The sequence below is a fragment of the Megascapheus bottae genome, unplaced genomic scaffold, assembly GCF_031878675.1.
Source record: "Megascapheus bottae isolate mThoBot1 unplaced genomic scaffold, mThoBot2.hap1 HAP1_SCAFFOLD_139, whole genome shotgun sequence".
Classification (NCBI taxonomy): Eukaryota; Metazoa; Chordata; class Mammalia; order Rodentia; family Geomyidae; genus Megascapheus; species Megascapheus bottae.
In genome coordinates, this window is record NW_028327705.1 from 140,600 (window position 1) to 160,098 (window position 19,499).

The following is a 19,499-nucleotide window of genomic DNA, read 5'->3' on the forward strand; positions in this document are numbered from 1 at the left end:
TGTGCCTTGAAAGTAGTCCTCAGTTTGTTCCTGGGTTCTTATTAAGGCTGATTATAACTATGACAGGCTGGTGATATGCTATGAAGACCAGTGTCGTAAAGAGAACCAATGAACTGACTGATGCAATCCTGATCATGAAAAAAGAGAGAAAAGAAGTATCACACATTTTCACAATGCCATCTTGGAATAACACTGCTTTATTCCTTTATATTGCTCCGTACATAGAAGGTTGGGGGGGGTGGCTTATATTTAGACCTTATTATTTATACTTTCTTTTTGCCAGTCCCGGGACTCGAACTTGGGGCCTGAGTGCTGTCCTTGGGCTCTCTCAACACTAATGCTCTACCACTTTCTGGCTTTTTCTGTATATGTGGTACTGAGGAATTAAACCGAGGTTTTGGTGCAGGCTAGGCAATCATTCTAGCACTAGGCCAAAACTCCCAGCCCTTTTTAGACCTTACTAAAGAACTAAAATGAAGACTTCAACAATCTTTCATTTTCTTCAAACCTAATATTTTTTTTAAAAAAAAGCTCCTGTGTATTTGGATGGCTAACAAAATATTTTGTGGGATAACAGGTCACTGTGAATCTGTCATGGTGGGTGAGCCTATAAATCTGATTTTGAGAAAAAGCATTTCCATTTACATGGCATGAGAGTATTGAAACTAGTTCTGTGCTCCTGAGCCCCTCTTCCTCAAATCCAACATTTCACTCCTTTCTTTATTTACTCTTGAGTTGAAAATCTTTACACCTAAAGATTACTGAGGGTGTGAATTAAGCAAGGCAGGGCTTCCCTTTCATCTTTGTATTTATAAATCTCTCTATATATATCTACCTACAAAGATAGCACCGCTATTAGAGATTCCTTTCCTGCCTCCATCTGAAATGTAGTTATTGACTTTTGAAGTATTAAAAGAAAACGCCTTTAGAAAAGTGTCTTCGCAGAACCGTGAAGTTATTGAGATGGTATTGTAAATTTTCCAACCCAGCTTAATCCATCACATAATCTGTTGTGTCCAATAAGAGAACAGATATTTCAGATGGGTCTTTGGAATCACCATAGGTAAGTGGTCTGTGTGATCAGAGGGCAAAGAATGGAGAACAAGGTGGTTAATATTCGTGTTAATACATGAAATAACCAGTGAAAATATTAACATTTTAAGTTTGATCTGTAACGTTCTTTTTCTTTAGTAATTAGAATTAAAGTTAGGATCTCCTCCTGCATTCCAGGCAAATGTTGTGGAGTTCATATTCACAACTATTTTTGTACTTGCTTTTTGAGACAAAGTCCAATTAAGTTGCTTAGCTTAGCCTCAAATTTGTAATCCTTGTGACTCAGCCTCCCTATTAGCCAAGATTACAGAATCAAGCAACCATACCAGTACTGTCCATTTAAATAACAAATTATGATTTTCTTTCCCGAATCTTATTTTTATTATGTTTAAGTGGCTTTGCAAAGAAGTTGTCATTCTACGAAGCAGTTTATGGATACAATGGCTTTGAACCAAATCCACCCCTTTTATCATTCTTCCTATCTCTCCCAAGGCTACCCTGTCCCTCAATTTCATTAACTTGTAGGATATGTACTGAATTTTAAGACTTCATACTCCCGTCTGAAATACAGTTTTCAAATGCGTATTCAGATCTAGTTTGTGCTATAAGATGATACTAGAGCTTTGAGTGCTTCAGTGTATGTACATGCCTTATTTATACATAAATACATTTTTTAAAATGCCAGTTCTGTGTGAATGTGCACATGCTGGTATGGAAGTCTGAATTCAAAGCCCTGCACTCTCACTTGGCTTTTTCCCTTGAGGCTGGCAACCTTCTGCTATACTTTGGCTTCTGGCTTTTTGCTCATTAATTGGTGATAGGAATCTCTTGGCTTTCTCTGCCCTGGCTGGCTTCAAATAATGATCCTTAAAATCAGCCTCCATAGTAGCTAGGATTACAGGAATGAGCCATGAGTATTTGGTATCAGTGGTAGTTATTTGATATACATTGTAGTCCCATCCCAGCCTACTCAGTATGACACTATGAAGATAATTGCTCATGATATTTCTAAGCAAAAAAAGAAGTCCAGAGATGTAAAAAATATTTTCCTTTTCCTAACTTACATCATCTTTGGTCCAAGGCTTTGGTGGCCTGATAATAAAATACATTGGGAAATCAATCTGTTGTGTTATCCCTGGGTATTTTTTTAAACTCAATATATAAAAAGTACCAACTGACATATGTTTTGGGGCTATATCACTCATACCATAGACACTTCTATGAATACTTTTATATTTTGGAATGTTCCATTTTATAATGCTCATGCTTTACATTATGCTTTGCATTTCAGGCTAGGTACAGATACTTGCTAATTGTGCAAAAAAGCTAATTGTGCAAGTTTGAAACTTAGATATGACCTAAATCTTGATGTAAAAGCGACATGTTCACCTCACAGCATTCTGTTTGCAGTTTGTTCTTTGGAATATGAGTTGATAAAAGGGTTTAGATTTTTTAATTGCTATCCTTTTATTCCCTTCTTTCAAAATAATTGTTTTATAGATAAAAGTCTTGCATATAACTCATTTTTCTACTTTAGACTCTCCTCTAGGCACTTTTCAAGACCATAGAAATGTAAAGTGTTTCCTTCTTTCCTACCTAGGATCTTCAAAATGAAAGTGACCATATAGTAGTAAAAATCAACACAGTAAAAACAAAAACCCACAAAAATAAACAAAAATTAAAAAAAAATTCTAAAAGGGTAAGCCAAATAATTCTGGCTCTTCAGCTCAAGGCCACCACCCAACCCTTGAGCTAAGCCCCACTCACCCCCATTTTCTAGAGGTTAATTGGAGATAAGAGTCTCAGGTTCTTTTGTGCCCAGGCTGGCTTTGAACTTTGATCCTCAGATCTCAGCCACCTGAATAGCTACGATTACAGGCGTGAGCTACCTCAAACCTGGTTTTGCTTATCTTTTTAAAACTGAGACTTCTGTAGAGAAATATTTTAATACTAAATACTGATATGTTTGACCCATTCAAATAGCCATTTCCACTGTCTTAATTCCAGAGTTGGTTTATTTATTTATTTATTTATTTTTCTACAAAAATAGGTTCTACTTATCCCAAATAACTTTCAAAATTAAAAAAAACACTCCACATATAAGTCAGGTGTTTAAATTATCAGCTCCCACTCTGAACCTTACTGATTCCATTAGCATGGCATTCTAATTGACTTGGTTATCTAGTTTCCCAGACCACAACAGATTAGAAACAGTAAAGAAGTAAAGCGTAGAGACACAGTGACAGCAGAAATGACAGCTGACATTGCAAAACAAGAGAAAAATAATGCGGGCATAGAACTATATAGCCACATTGTGCAGTAATGGATGCTCACAAAGATGAGCCCTAAATCATTAATTAAGGGGATTCAACAGATAATATTATGTTTAGAGAGCTTCCTAAGTGAAAGAAGGAAGTAATTACATGTCATAGAGATTCTTATCTAATGTTTCTTCTTGAAACTGATATAAGCTGAAAAAATACAATTCTCTAGACTAGTCCAGCAAAATGAAGTGTTAGTAATCCCATCACTAAGTTATTCTGAGTTTCTAACAACTTGGTCCTAGTTTCCATTTTTACTGGATTTTAGTAGCTGCCTTGTTAGAAGAAAAAAGAAACCAAAAGCAATTCTGAAGAAAGTTATTTTCTCATCCTACACAATGCTAACAACATAATGATTCTGAATAGAAGGAATGGAGAAGGCACATACCAATGACCTAATTATGGAGTTGTGGAAAGTCTTGAATTCTCATTTTAACCCGGACTAAAAAAAGGACCAGTAGAAAGGTTGAATACAGAGTTTCAATTTTACCAAACTCAACAAAATCTGCAAATATTAATTCTCATTTAGATGCATAGTACTGAAGAGGCCATGACCTAATCAACCCATCATTCCAATACATCTCGAGAGAGAGAAAGTCTTTGTTTCACCAACTTAGTGCCAGCCCCTACCAGTGACCAATAAGTCTATTATCTTCTCCCTGGGGAGGGAAGAGGGATATGGAGGGTGTAGTAAGTGCTTTCTAAGAAATTGCATTTGAGAGTATGGACTTGTTGGATGTTGACTTTTATGTGTCCTTTTAATGTGTTTTTATGTAACATTTTACAGATTACTTTTTTAAAATATTGTTTCCATTTATTAAAGAAGATAAAAGCCGTTTTTTGCAGAAGGACAGAGGACTGGGAACAAGTGAGATAGGTTTTATTTTCTTTTTTTTCTGAGTTATGTGATAATATGTTGCAGAGACATGATTCTTTTTCCAAATATATATTGTAATATTAATTTCTACCAAAGAAACTCCTGCTAGAATGGCTTGAGAAATGTGAGGAAGATGTGCTATAATTTCTGCTTACAGATTTTAAGTACTTGCATGCTGTAATGCTATAATTTAGAACAGTGGAACTTGACCAACAAATCATTACATCTTCAGGGAACCTATGTGAACATGAATGTATTACTGGAATTTACATGAGCATCCTGAAATGTTCTAACTCCACTTGGTGTAAAAAGGACCTTATCTTTAATGTTGCCTGTTTGCTTTTGATTTGTCTTGGCTATCGCCTGCCAAGAGGCTGTATAGCTTTAAAAGAATAATTTGTTAATAGGATTTTATTTAATCTAAGCATTTTTATTTCAGGTATGGCTCTTGTAATAGAAATAAATGGACTGAGACATCACAGAATGTTAAAGTGGGTCAGGGTCAACCTGTGTTTTTCTCAGAGCTGTCTGTTTGAAATGCTTGCTCTTCTCCACCTTTGTATCTACCTGTTTCATAAATTACTATAATATAGTTTGATTCTGTTGAACCAACCCCTAAAGAAACCAGTTAAATATTATTTTAGAAAAAGACATAAATGGTTAGTAATATAAAGAAAGGTTCTGTGAATCAAAGACCCTACAGATAATGTAGATGAGGTAAGGAGATTTGATGTATAATGTTAAGTGTGGTAAAGTTTGTAAATCAGAGAATGTCAACTCCCATTCACCATGGGAAACCAGTGCAGTTCAAGAATGCAGACTCAACATGCCTACATGCTTTATTTTTATTTTATAAATGCTTTTCACTTTCTTCATTCTCCCCCATTTTCCCCTTTGGCTATACTGAGATTTGAACTCAGGGCTTTGTATTTTAGTTAGATTATTACTCAGCTAACATTTATCGGGACACAGTTGCAATTTCCATGCTGATTTTCAGCTGTAATGTAACAGTGACCACATCTAGTAATTCAAATTCCTATAAAAGTCATTGACTTAACATTAAGTCACTTGCTGTTATTAGTGATAGAAGTGTCATGGCTGCCAAATGCACTTATTACTATTAAGTAGTTTATCAAAACAAACTTCCCTTTTTCCCTTGTACTTCAAGATTTGGGGGCTTAAACTTTAAGGTAGGAAACTACTAACCACAGTAAAATTTATCCAACATCCAACAGACTGGAAGTGATTAATATGAGAATATTGCTTTTAGACTGGAATTTATACATTTGGGCTCAATACATTATTGTCTTACTAATATTTACTAAAATGCATTTAGTACATAGAATGATGTTCTATGCCTGACCAAAGAATAGATACTTATTCATAAGCCTGTCTTTCATGGCTTGATTCTGTAGAGTGATCTTTAATTGTACACTGGCATAACTATATCTCAGTTCACTTTTGCTTGACCTCCAAGTAGAACACATTGTTTAGCTCAATGTTTAGACTGACTGGCAAAACAAGATAATGAGAATAGACAAGTTCTTGTGTTTAGTATCAATTTTTTAAAGTGATCATCATTCTATTTGTACTTAATCTTGTCTCTAATGTAAGTAATCTGTACTTCATAGACATGAGACATTTTGATAAAAAAGTAGAGAATCAGATAGATTTGTGTATTATTCTTACTATTAGTTTCATAAATTTCAAATAAAGGCAAATCATGTACAAACTTATTTCCTTGAGAGACCAGCTTCTCTGGTTTTAATGTCTTAGATGTAAGCTCATGAATAACTTCTTTGGGGTTACAATACACAGTCATAGAGAAATAAGGGTATTCTTGGGCTCACTTCATGTAAAGACAGAGTGGATGTTTGTAGGTACTTATTTGAAAATAAAGTATTCTCAAGTGAAGTAACCTTCTTCATCCTCAGGCAGGTCTCAGTGAGCTACTAGGCCACAGCTGATAATCATTTGGCTATAATTGCTGCTGGGTCATTGTAGAATTGAATAGCATAAATTGAATCTTAACAGAGTATACTTTTTCTTCCCATTGCTTGCTTCATCTACTCTTTTAAAGTAGCTTTAACTAAATTCATCCCCCAAAAGGCAAATTCCATACTCTATCACAAACTATTTTGATAAAGCTGTGCTAATTTCTTCTCTATAAGATGTCTGTCTCTTTGAGGGTGAATATTACCTTGAGTGCTACTCTACACACGCTATTATTTTTCTTTTATTGTCAGTCCTGGGGCTTGAACTCAGGCCTGAGTACTCTCCTTGGCCTTTCTCAAGGCTAGAACTCTACCACTTGAGTCACTTCACTATGCTGGCTTTTTCTATGTATGTGGTACTGAGGAATCGAAACCCGGTCTTCATGCATGCTAGGCCAGCACTCTAGTACTAGGCCAAACTCCTGGCCCAGTCTACATTATTTTTGACTCCAAAATATCTTACCTTGTTGTTGTTTAGTTCTTTTTATTTTTTTTCATATATTTATTCTTGTAATTAATAGAAGGGTTACATTATATTTGCCAGATAGATGGTGCATTAATTCCCATACATTGATACCCTTTCATATGTCTTGGTTCCCATTTCATTCTTTTTAAAATATTCAATACAAATACAACTTTCCTACCCCCTTAAAATGCTTGAGTGTGTGGTGTGGCTAATGAATTTGAGAAAAAAAATCATGTAATTTAAAAATGTTTAAGTATGGGCCAGGAGTTTGGCCTAGTAGGAGAGTGCTTGCCTAGCATGCACAAAGACCTGGGTTCGATTCCTTGGTACCACATACATAGAATAAATAGTCAGAAGATAGAGCTCTAGCCTTGAGAAAGTCCAAGGGCAGTGGTCAGGCCCTGAGCTCGAGCCCAAGACTGGCCTAAATAAATAAATAAATAAATAAATAAATAAATAAAATGTTTAAGTATGTATGTAATTCAGAACTGTATGTAGTCATTAGAGGCACTATAATTAGGTACTTAATGTCCTGTTTCAAACAGATAATGCTATGTTAAATTTTCTTAAACTTAAGTTTAAAAAGAAAGTCATTGTGATCCTAAGGTGACCTGTAGAAATAATATAACCTAAAGAGTAGAATTCTATCATTTTCTCTTTTTTTTTTTGGCCAGTCCTGGGCTTGAGCTCAGGGCCTGAGCACTGTCCTTGGACTTTCTCAAGGCTAGATAGAGCTCTACCACTTGAGCCTCAGCACCATGTCTAGCTTTTTTTTCTATGTATGTGGTATTGAAGAATCGAACCCTGGTGTTCGTGCATGCTAGGCAAGCACTCTACCAGTAGGCCAAACTCCCAGCCCCAAATTCTATCATTTTCAACCTTGAAATGCAGGGAAATTACTTCAACTTTATGAGATTCATTTCTTCATATATATTTCCTTAAACAGTAAAATGAAGATAATTTCCTTTACCTTTTAGAATTTTATGAAGACTGTGAAAGTACAGAGGAGAAAACTCCATGGCTTACTTCCATTAGTTTTAATCATCAATAATAAGTATTCTAACTGATTGCAGCATGTAGACTTTGTACGAAGGAAGTTTGTAATCACTCATGACATAAAACCACACTAAAACCTTAATTTGGGGAGAGGCAAACCACTTTATATTTTGTTTGTTTATCATTTATTATTTTATTCATATTGATTATATCATTTTTATTTATTATTTATTTTGATTTTCTTAAATATAGAATTTAGCTTTCTTCCTTCCTTATTCTATATTCTCAACAAAAAAATACTTCTTTTTAATTTTTAATTCTATATAGCCTGGTTATCTCCTGGCTTAATCGTGACCATCCAAGTGAGAAACAATCTAAGCTTCTCTCTGGAAGTCTTCCTAGGGAGAGGTCTACCAAAGCTCAAGACCAGTTATCATCTGGAGCTATACTGATTGTCTAGCACATCATTTCTTTATAACTTTGTGGCTTCTAATTTTCATTCATCTTGCTTTACACTTGCACATTTACTCTTCCCTTGGCTTTCCTCTCTCCCAATGGCCCTATTCATCTGATGATTCATATTGGTGCTAAATTGGAAAATGGAAGAGTATTGCCTATTTAGTATCACTTAAAAATGTCTCCACATTGTTATATGATCCTATGTGATATAAAAGATACGTGGGAAGGCTGATGTGGCTCGTACTGGTAGGGTACTAGCCTTTAGCAAAAACTGTTCAAGGACTGTGCCCAGCCCTGAGTTCAATATCATGATGGACTTCTGTGACTAGAGCTGTATAATTACTGTCATGAAGATCCAAATTTAAAAGATGCTAAGAAATTGAAAACAAATTGATTTTTTAAACCAGATTCAGAGAGACTCACATGTTTTCTCTCTTGAGTTACCTGGTAGTGAGAGGTAGAATTTAAAAAACGCACTATGATGTTTATGCATGTAGATATAAGCAAACTGGCTGAAGGATGGTATAGTTAGGAGAGAAATCCAAAGGTATGACTCCTATGAAGAAACTGCTGCACAAAATGAATACCAGGAAGCAGAAACTTTTTTGTGGGGGAAGTTCAATAATGGGGAGCCACATAATAGAGAGAAAGCAGGTGAAAAAAGGTTTTAATCATATCCAATACATATTCTGTGGAATTGAGTTATGTATCCTGAGAATAAGGGTAGATCTGAGAAAATGGAAGAGAATGAAGGAAGGAGTGCCACTGAGCCAGATATATATTATTCATAATCTTACATGGAATTACAATCTCATTGTACAACTCCTTAATAATAAAAGCTAAAAAATACATTTGCCAACTTTGGTCATTGGTGTGGATGGCTAAAAAAATTTGTAAGAGTTGCTTCTAGTTGAAATATGGAAAATGAACATGTCCTAGCCCCTCAAAGCATCACCTTATGCCTTTTGCCATTGGTATTAGAGCTGTGTGTGCCTCATTATTACAAGGTTGTCATTTAGACTAATAAAATCCTTTGTAAAGATCATCATTGTCAACCATGAAACTCATCTATATTCTGCAAGGAAGAACACTTTTCAAGTGAAATAGAATGAAAATTGTGATGCAGGTGTACGCATTTGTGCTGTATTAATCTAAACAATACTTGATCAGAATGTGTTGGTGAAGATGCTCAACAAATGTGTTCCACCAAACAAAACACCAGATGCAGAGCTGAGAATGGTGACTTGTTAAAATTAGACTCATTGGGTAGAAAAGAAAGTGGAATGCTCTAAATAAATGCCATCAGCATTTCAGGGAATGGAAGCAAATTATCCTGATAATATCTCTGACCTTTTCTCAATTGACATCTTTAAAAATTGTATTTTGGGTGCTAGATAAGGTGGGAGAATAAAAAGTACAAATAAAATTTTACCATGATCATTTTTAAAATAGTTCCTCTTCCTATCAGCTGTTTCCAATGTATTTTTCACATGTTATAGGCTATTTGTTCAAATGTAAAAGTTCGCTAATAATATTTCTTTCATGATATACTTCAACTGAAAGAAAGAGTGGACATACACATGGGAATAGAAAGAGTAGAGAAGGAAACTTTTCCCAAATATTTCCCTGTGAAAAGGAATACCCATTTTTGTCTTATGTTTGGACTGATTTCCATGAAAATATACATGAGCTGAGATGATTATAAGATGTAAGGGGAACAGTAGTCTCTTTCTTTATGGGCTCAAAAACTACATTCAAGTACTCTGGTGTTAGCCAAGTGAGGTTTAAAAAAATCAATTAATTCAGTGAAAGTTCTCCAAACAAATTCAATTAAGTAAATCGATTGTCTGTGTGACTGAATTAGGCCAGTAAATTTCACCAAAATGGTAGACTTTTTAACAGAAAACTCTCTAATTGACAAAAGAGTTACAATGTTAGGGAACAGGAAAGCCAGAATCAGACATTAGTGTATTCAAGTTAAAATATTGCATCTGACTTGCTTCACGGTCTTCCAAACATGCCCTAGTTAAATTCTAGAAGAAATATCAATTACTCATGAATGATCACACATTCATTCATGTCTCAAGGTTTTCTAAAATGAAGCGTTATTTACTGAATCAAGCCTATGTAATATGTCATGACCGTTAGTACCTGATCTCAAGCAATGATTCAATGTTTTCACATGTAGTATTAAAATATATTAGTGAATAATTAATGAACCAGGGACTTGTAAATAGCTTCTGTTTGCTTTTCACCTCACAAAGCTTATGTGGTTTTCCAAGATTCAACACAGAACCCATCAGATTCAGGCACAATTTTCTGTGTTTTTTGAGAGCTTTTTGCATATCATCATCATTTTTCTCTTTAATTAGTACAATAATAATTATGCTAGAGAAAATATTTAATGGTTACTATGCATAAGGCACATAGTAACACATTATCACAGTCCATATCTTTTTGTCTGTAATTTTCATAGCAACTTGGGAAGTAGACAGAACATCACATTGTATAGATGAGAAAAATTGGGGCTCACCAGGTATAATTACATTATTAAAGTTACACAAGAGTGAAACTGAGAGTCAATCCCAATAGTCTACATTAAGGCCTATACTTATACTATTTTCTTCTTAGGGACCATTCTCTCATTACTTTGCTTTAGTGCATATTTTGTCTTCTTGATTATATCTTAAGTTTGAGTAACTCAGTCTGAGCAGAATCTTCATAGAGCTAGCCACAGTACAGATTAACATTTACATATCTTCTTAGCTAACATTCCTCCATTTGATTTTTGTTGTTAATAGTTACTAAAGTTCAGGTTTATTAAAGAGTAATGTGCTTATCTAACAATGATGATAAAGTAATTCATGGTTCAATTATCCTTTCTGCATCTCCTGTGGATTGACCTCAAGTTCTCCTGGATGCTCATACACATAAACTCTACCATTGATGGAATTTTGAGATGATGGAAAATATCACCTTATTTACACTGCATAGTAATAGCTTAAGTTAACATAGTTTCATCTTGTTTTAAAGGAATCTTCTAGTTTGTTATCATTTCACTGGCCAAGTGCAAATGCTGAAATCTTTTTTTCCAAATTATGCTGCTTATTTATGCAGACAAACCACATCTAGTTGCTTTCTTGAAAAAGCACAAATTTACGCTGTTTTCCAAACAGTAGTAGTCTAGCACAACAAATGACATCACACACTTCAAATCTGTCAGTGTTTCTGTAATTGACTGGTAGCCCAAAATACTTGAACATCTTTTAAAATTGAAGAGCAATGCCAATCAGTTTGAAAATTTGTTGAATTCCTCGTATTTGTGGTTTATGTGATTGATGATTTATTGCAATTCTTTTTTCTATGAGTATGTTTTATTCTCTTACTGTTAAGAATATCTGCCGCTGAAGCTATTATCTTCCCTTCAAATATACCCGTCTTTGTTTTCATTGAGAAGGCTCCAGAGCCACCCAACCTAAGATCACCTTATTCCCTTTGAAATGGCTATGAGTTCACAATGTGTTCCTATTTCTGCTCCCAAGCCCTCTCAAATGTCCGTCCTCATCTCCATTCCATTATTGCTGTAACAGACCTAGCATTCCTCTTTACCTTAGTCTCCAAGCTTGCCTCCCTGACTTCTATTAACTTCCTTTACATTTTCTACTTATTAAAACTTCATCGGAGCTATGGAACGCTATTTAATTCATGTGTTCCTGTATAAGAGTTCCTGATACTTGTTGGTTTGCCGTCTACATATCCTCTACAGTACTTCTCCTTACCATCCTCCATATCTAATCCCTGCTCCAGGCATGCAAATTGTACTTAGCAGTTCTTCATCGTTGCCATGTTGGTCAAGCCTCATTTTGTTATTAATTAGGCTGCAATTGTCTAAAAAGAAGAAATCACCCTTACTTTATTCTACCTTTCTCTTTCCTGACACCATCACCAAAGATCACCAAAGGTGCCTTATTCTTGTCTGAATGGTTTTATCCCTCATTTCTGTCACCTATCAGGCTTCTATTCTATTCCACACTGTGCTGTTTTTTTTCTAGTAGAACATTTCTTGAAATGGGAGGAAACGGAACCTATGTCTCATTTGCAATTTTATTCAATTATCCAAGTTAGATCCAGCTACGTGTAAAGTGTTTAATCAGTGGGTAGATGGGCTGATAGGTTCCTATCTGAAATAGGTGCACCCATTTTTTCTATAAAATACTTTTTCTGTATCTGAATATTCTACAAAATAAATATCCTTAAATCAGTTTAAGCATTTCACACATGCAATAGTATTTCTCATTTACTTAATGGTAAATATCTTTTAGGACACTTCTGAAGATGATCTTTTCTTTGTATTCTGCATAAAGAGCTCATAGTATTTTGTATTCATTTCCACATGGACGGATAATTTAAGCATGTTATCATTGTCTACTTGGCTTTATATGAAAGTATAAATTCAGTATCACTGGCTTTATATTATTTTCAATTAATTATAATTCAAAATGTATTTGGTACAAGGTATAGAGGTGCATGCCTATATTCCCAGCACTTGGGAAGCTAAAGGAGGAAGATCCTGAGTTCAAGACCTTCCTGGGCTACATTAGGAGTCTGTTTTGAAATATCAAAACAAAGAAAATTGGTAATAGGAAATAACACAGATAAATTTAAACTTCTCAGCCACATTTCCTCATTTATATTCTTTTTTTAATTTTTTTTATTTTTTATTGTAATTAGTAAAAGGGTTACATGATATTTGCCAGATAGAAGGTGCGTTAATTCACATACATTGATACCCTTTCACATGTCTTGGTACCCATTTCCCTCCCCCCCCACATCCCCCACCCATCTTGGTTTTCCCCCTTCCCTATCAAATTTCAAATATCCAAATACAAATAAATTCAATATATTAGATAACAAAGTGAGATACTATACCAATATGAGATAATCAAGGGACAGCAAAGGAGATGAGAGACAACATAGTACATTAAGGACAACAATTATTCATTATATGGCTTTTGTTTCACTATCCTGGAGGTCCTTTTAATTAGCTTCACATTATATGGCCTTATGTATCAAGATTTTGCTCTATTGCAAATCTCTGCTAGTAGAGCCCAAGGTTTCTACTGATTATGACGAATGAGGGAAACCATTGAACCTAAGTTCCATTGAGTCTGGCTTACTTCACTTAATATGATTTTTTCTAAGTCTTTCCATTTCCTAACAAATGGGGCGATGTCATTCTTTCTGACAGCAGCATAGAATTCCATTGTGTACAAATACCACAACTTGTTGATCCACTCATCAACTGAGGGACATCTAGGTTGGTTCCATATCTTTGCTATGGTGAATAGTGCTGCAATGAACATTGTTGTGCTAGTGGGTTTAGTATGTCCTTGTTTCTGGATGGTTGGGTAAATGCCAAGTAGTGGAATTGCTGGGTCATAGGGGAGTTCTATGTTTAGCCATTTGAGGCACTGCCACACTGCTTTCCATAGTGGTTGGATGAGTTTGCACTCCCACCAACAGTGTAGTAGTGATCCCTCCTGGCCACATCCCCTCCAGCATCTGTTGTCATTCGTTTTCCTAATCCTGGCCATTCTAGCTGGAGTGAGGTGGAATCTTAGAGTTGTTTTGATTTGCATTTCTTTTCTGACCAGAGATGTTGAGCATTTCTTCATGTGTCTATAGGCCATTTTTGTTTCTTCTTCAGAGAAGACTCTCTTTAAGACTTTGGCCCATTTTTTAATGGGATGGTTGTTACTTTGGAGGTTAGTTTTGGAGTGATTCAATTTTTTGAGTTGTTGATATATTTTAGATATGAGGCCTTTGTCCGTTGTTTGGTTGGTGAAGATCTTCTCCCACTCTGTAGGCTTCCTGATTAGTTTACTAGCTATGTCCTTTGCCATACAAAAGCTCTGCAGTTTAATGCAGTCCCACTTATCCAGCCTTTCTCTGATTTGTTGTGATTCTTGGTCCTTATTAAGAAAGTTTCGACCTGTGCCAAGGAGGACTAGTGTATCTCCTATTCCTTCCTGTAGAGTTTTCAGTGTGTCAGTTTTTACCTCCAGGTCTTTGATCCATTTGGAGTTAATTCTAGTGCAAGGTGACAAAGAAGGATCCACCTTTAGTTTTCTGCAGGTGCTTAACCAGTTCTGCCAGCACAACTTGTTGAAGAGGTTGTCTTTCTTCCATTCTATTTTTTTGGCTCCCTTGTCAAAGATTAGGTGGCCATAGGTCTGTGGTTTAATATCTGGGTCCTCAGTTCTATTCCATTGGTCTTCAGGCCTGTTCCTGTGCCAGTACCAAGCTGTTTTGAGGGTTATAGCTCTGTAATAGAGTCTAAAGTTTGGAATTGAAATTCCTCCAGCGCTGTTCTTTCTGCTAAGAAGTGTTTTTGCTATACGGGTTCTTTTATTATTCCATATGAAATTTTGGATTGACTCTTCTATTTCTTTAAAGAATGACATTGGTATGTTGATGGGTATTGCATTGAATTTGTAGATAGCTCTTGGCAAGATTGTCATTTTCACAATGTTGATTCTTCCAATCCAGGAGCATGGGAGGTTTTTCCATTTCCTTAGTTCTGCTTTAATTTCCTTTTTTAGGGTTTTGAAGTTTTCGTCAAAAAGGTCCTTTGCATTCTTAGTTAAGCTAATTCCTAGGTACTTTATTTTCTTTGAGGCTATTGTGAAAGGAGTTTCTTTCCTGATTATTGCCTCGTTCCTCTCACTGTTGGCATAAAGGAAGGCAGTTGATTTTTGAGGGTTGATTTTATAGCCTGCTACTCTTCCAAAGCTTTGGATCAGCTCAAGGAGCTTGGGAGTAGAGTCTATAGGATTCTTTAAATACAGAATCATGTCATCTGCAAAGAGGGATAGTTTTATTTCCTCTTTCCCTACTTGGATCCCCTTTATGCTTGCTTCTTGCCTTATTGCACTGGCTAGGAATTCTAGTACTATGTTAAAGAGGAGTGGAGAGAGTGGGCATCCTTGTCTCGTTCCTGATTTTAGAGGGAATGGCTTTAGATTTTCACCATTAAGTGTAATACTAGCAGTAGGTTTCTCATACACAGCCTTTATTACATTAAGGAATGTTCCATGGATTCCTAGTTTCTCCAGAGCTTTTAACATGAAGGGGTGTTGGATCTTGTCAAATGCCTTTTCCGCGTCTATTGAGACAATCATGTGATTTTTGTCCTTGCTCCTGTTGATGTGTTGAATTATATTAATTGATTTGCGTATGTTGAACCAGCTGTGCCTCCCTGTGATGAATCCAGTTTGATCATAGTGTATAATTTTTTGATGAGTTGTTGTAGATGGTTGGCCAGTATTTTGTTGAGAAGTTTTGCATCGATGTTCATCAAAGATATAGGTCTATAGTTCTCTTTCTTTGATGAATCTCTGTCTGGTTTGGGGATCAGGGTTATACTGGCTTCATAGAATGAGTTTGGTAAGGAACCTTCATTTTCAATTTCGTTGAAGAGCTTGAGGAGTATTGGTGTGAGCTCTGCTTTGAAGACCTTATAGAATTCAGCTGTGAATCCATCTGGCCCTGGGCTTTTCTTAGGTGGAAGTTCTCTAATTGCCATTTCTATTTCAGAGCTTGAAATAGGCCTGTTGAGTTGGCTTAGTTCTTCTTGGTTCAGTGTGGGTATGTTAATATTGGCTAGGAATTCATCCATTTCATCTAGATTCTCAAATTTGTTGGCATAAAGGTTTGAGAAGTATTCCCTCATGATATTCTGGATCTTGGTAATTTCTGTCGTGATATTACCATTTTCATCTGCGATTTTGTTTATTTCGATATGCTCTCTTCTTTTTTTGGTAAGATTTGCTAAGGGCTTGTCAATTTTGTTAATTCTTTCAAAGAACCAACTCCTTGTTTTGTTGATTCTTTCTATAGTTTTTTTGGATTCCAAATCATTTAATTCTGCTTTGATTTTAATTATTTGCTTTCTTCTACTGGGATTAGGGTTGGTTTGTTGCTCTTTTTCCAGGAGCTTAAGGTGGGACATTAACTTGTTGGTTTGCAATTTTTCCAACTTGTTGTTGTAGGCACTCAGCGCTATAAATTTTCCTCTGAGTACTGCCTTTGCTGTGTCCCAAAGGAGTTGGTATTTTGTGTGCTCCTTACTGTTAAATTTCATAAACTGTTGGATTTCTGTTCTGATCTCTTCAATGACCCATTGGTGGTTCAACAATGTGTTGTTCAGTCTCCATGAGTTACAGGGTTTTCGTTGGTGGAGGTGTGTGTTCAGTTCAAGTTTGATGCCTTTGTGGTCTGAGAGTGTGGATGGAATAATTTCTGTGTTTCTGAATCTGTCCAGGTTTGTTTTATGGCCTAAGATGTGATCTATTTTGGAAAATGTTCCATGTGCTGCTGAGAAAAACGTATGTTGTGTTGTTGCTGGGTGGAATATTCTGCAGATGTCTGTTAGATCTAGTTGGTCTATATAGTTGTTCAGTTCTAAGGTTTCTCTGTTGAGTTTTGCCTTGTTGATCTGTCCATAGGTGAGAGTGGTGTGTTGAAGTCACCGACAATCACTGTATTTCGATCTATGTATGGTTTCAGTGTAAGTAAAGTTTGCTTGATGAAGTTTGGAGCTCCGGGATTGGGTGTGTAAATATTTAGGATCGTTATGTCTTCCTGGAGGAAAGATCCCTTTAGTAGTATGTAGTAACCTTCTTTGTCTTTTCTTACTAATTTTGGTTTGAAGTCTATTTTATCTGATATGAGGATGGCAACTCCAGCCTGTTTATGGGGGCCGTTAGCTTGATAGAGTTTATTCCATCCTCTCACTTTCAAAAGATGCTTGTTTTTTGGGTAAGATGTGTCTCTTGAAGACAGCAGAACGATGGCTCTTGCTTTTTGATCCAACTAGACAGCCTATGCCGTTTAATTGGAGAGTTGAGTCCATTGATATTGAGAGTTAGGATTGAGAGATATTTATTAGGTCCTACCATTTTTAAAAGCTTTTATTTGGGCCTGTGTCTTGACACTTCTTGTGGTCTTTAGGTGATATGCTGTTTAGGTGCCATTTCTTTCCCTATATCGCCTTTATTTTGGTTTTCTATGTATAGAACATCTTGCAGAATTCTCTGTAGTGTTGGTTTTGTTGCGACATATTGTTGCAGCTTTTCCCTGGAATTGAATGTTTTTGTTGTTCCCTCAGTTATGAATGAGAGCTTAGCTGGGTACAGTATTCTTGGTTGGTAGTTGTTTGACTTAAGGGCATGACATATAGGCTTCCAGTCACTTCTTGCTTGCATGGTCTCTGCTGAGTAATCTGGGGTGATTCTGATTGGTTTTCCTTTATAGGTTACTGAACCCTTTTCCCTGGCTGCCTTTAGGATCCTTTTTTTGGTTCCTACTGATCCAGTTTGGATTACGATGTGGCGGTGAGATGTTCTTTTCTGGTCAGGTCTGTTTGGGGTTCTAAAAGCTTCTTGTATCTGGATGGGTCTGCCCTTCTGGATATTTGGGAAATTCTCTGAGATGATTCCCTGAAGTATATTTCCAATACCATTGACCTCTTTCTCCAGACCCTCCTCAATACCAAGTAGCCTTAAATTAGGCTTCCTAATTGTATCTTGGACCTCCTGAAGCGCTCTCTCATTTTTCCTAGATTTGGATTGACTCATTTTCTGTTCTTTCTCTATAATAACTAAATTATCTTCAGCCCCGGAAATTCTCTCCTCTGCATTGTCTAACATGCTATCAAAGCTATCTACTTTATTTTTCATCTCCCTTGCTACTAATTGCTCATTTTTGATGCCTTGCATCTCTTCTTTTAGATCATGTATGGATTTCTTTAGCTCCTTGATTTCCATTTGAGTGGTTAGCTCAGTAGCTTTATTTTCTTTGAACATTTGCTGGAGTTCGGTTACCTTTTTATTTGTGGATTCTATGAATTCATCCATCTTTCTTTGAACAGCCTTTATTATGGCTTCCTTTATGGCTCCTTCTTTTTCACTTATCACCTTGTTTATGGTTTCCTCTTGTTCAGCTATGGCTTCCCCCCTTATCTCTTTCTTTATATTTTCACATTTTTCATTAATGATGTTTATCAATTGCATTTGTACAGCACTTGGAAGACTCTCCTCTAGGCTTGCCAGTGACTGTTCCATTGGCTGTTTACATTGGGTGGGGGAGGTGGGAGATGTTGTTTCTTGATTTGACATTTTTCTTGAATTTCTTGTTCTGCCCATTTGAAAATGGGAGCAAGATTAATACTAAACACGATTATAGTTTTTCACATATAACCAACCTAGACCTCTGTAGCTGCAGACTCTAGATGTTCAAGATTGGTGTTATCACTCTTTCTATTCGTGCAGTTACCGACTAGTCTAATTTTTCACTAATAAGCAATTTATATTCAAAACAATAAGCCTCTCAATCCAATCTCTATTGTCTTTAAGTCCGTCTGAGCCTAGAGGATAATTAAACACCTAGATATACAATGTTGCTCAACAGCCATCAAGTGTAGATCCATGCAGTATAAGGGTTGAAAGAGGAGCAGAGGTCCAGAGATAGAAAAATAGAATGAGAGAGGTCAGTGGGTAAGTAGGTAGAGTATTTGGAAAGTATTAGAATAAAACTTTGTGTTGCGACTAGCTCTTGGCCCAACCAGTGGCCTCACTGTGGATCATGGGATGGATCTGCTAGCTTCTGTTTGAGCGCGGTTGGAGGACGTTTTCCTGTGCTGCTTCCAGGGGCAGCCCCAAGCCAAGGGTCTGGGGATTGAGAGTTTCAGGACCTCTCAGCAGGACCAGCAGGAGGCCCCTCTGTTCCCAGGGGCGGGGCCCAGCTGGGGGCGTGGGCTCCAAGGGCGGAGCCGTGCCTTTTTGGTTATCAGAAGGGGAGCTTGGCTGCTGGTCGGCCCTTCAGATCCCTGCTGTGTTTCCACTGCTTTGTCAGAGTCTGTGACTGTGGGGGCAGCCCTAGGTGGTGTCTTGCTCAGGGTTTCCAGCTGGAGGATGCCCCGCTCGAGAATTGAGGGGGGGCAGATGCTGGCTCCTATTTACCCGCACCCCCTACCCACTTTTGTAAGGCAGGGTCTCAAAGCCCTCCACTCTCCAGATCCAGTGGCCTGGGTGAGGAGGCTGGTGGGCGGGTGGGAGCTGGGACAGCTCCGCCTCCCCTGGTGGGGTGCTGAGTCTTAGGGTCCGCCCGCTTGTCAGTCTCCAGTCAGAGGGCTGGGGGTTGAGCCTGTTGGGCGGGTGGGAGTTGGGACAGCCCCGCCTCCCTTGATGGGGTGCTGGGTCTTATGGGTAGCCCGCCTGTCAATCTCCAGTCAATGGCCTGAGGGAGGGGGCTGTTGAGGGGAAGGACAGGAT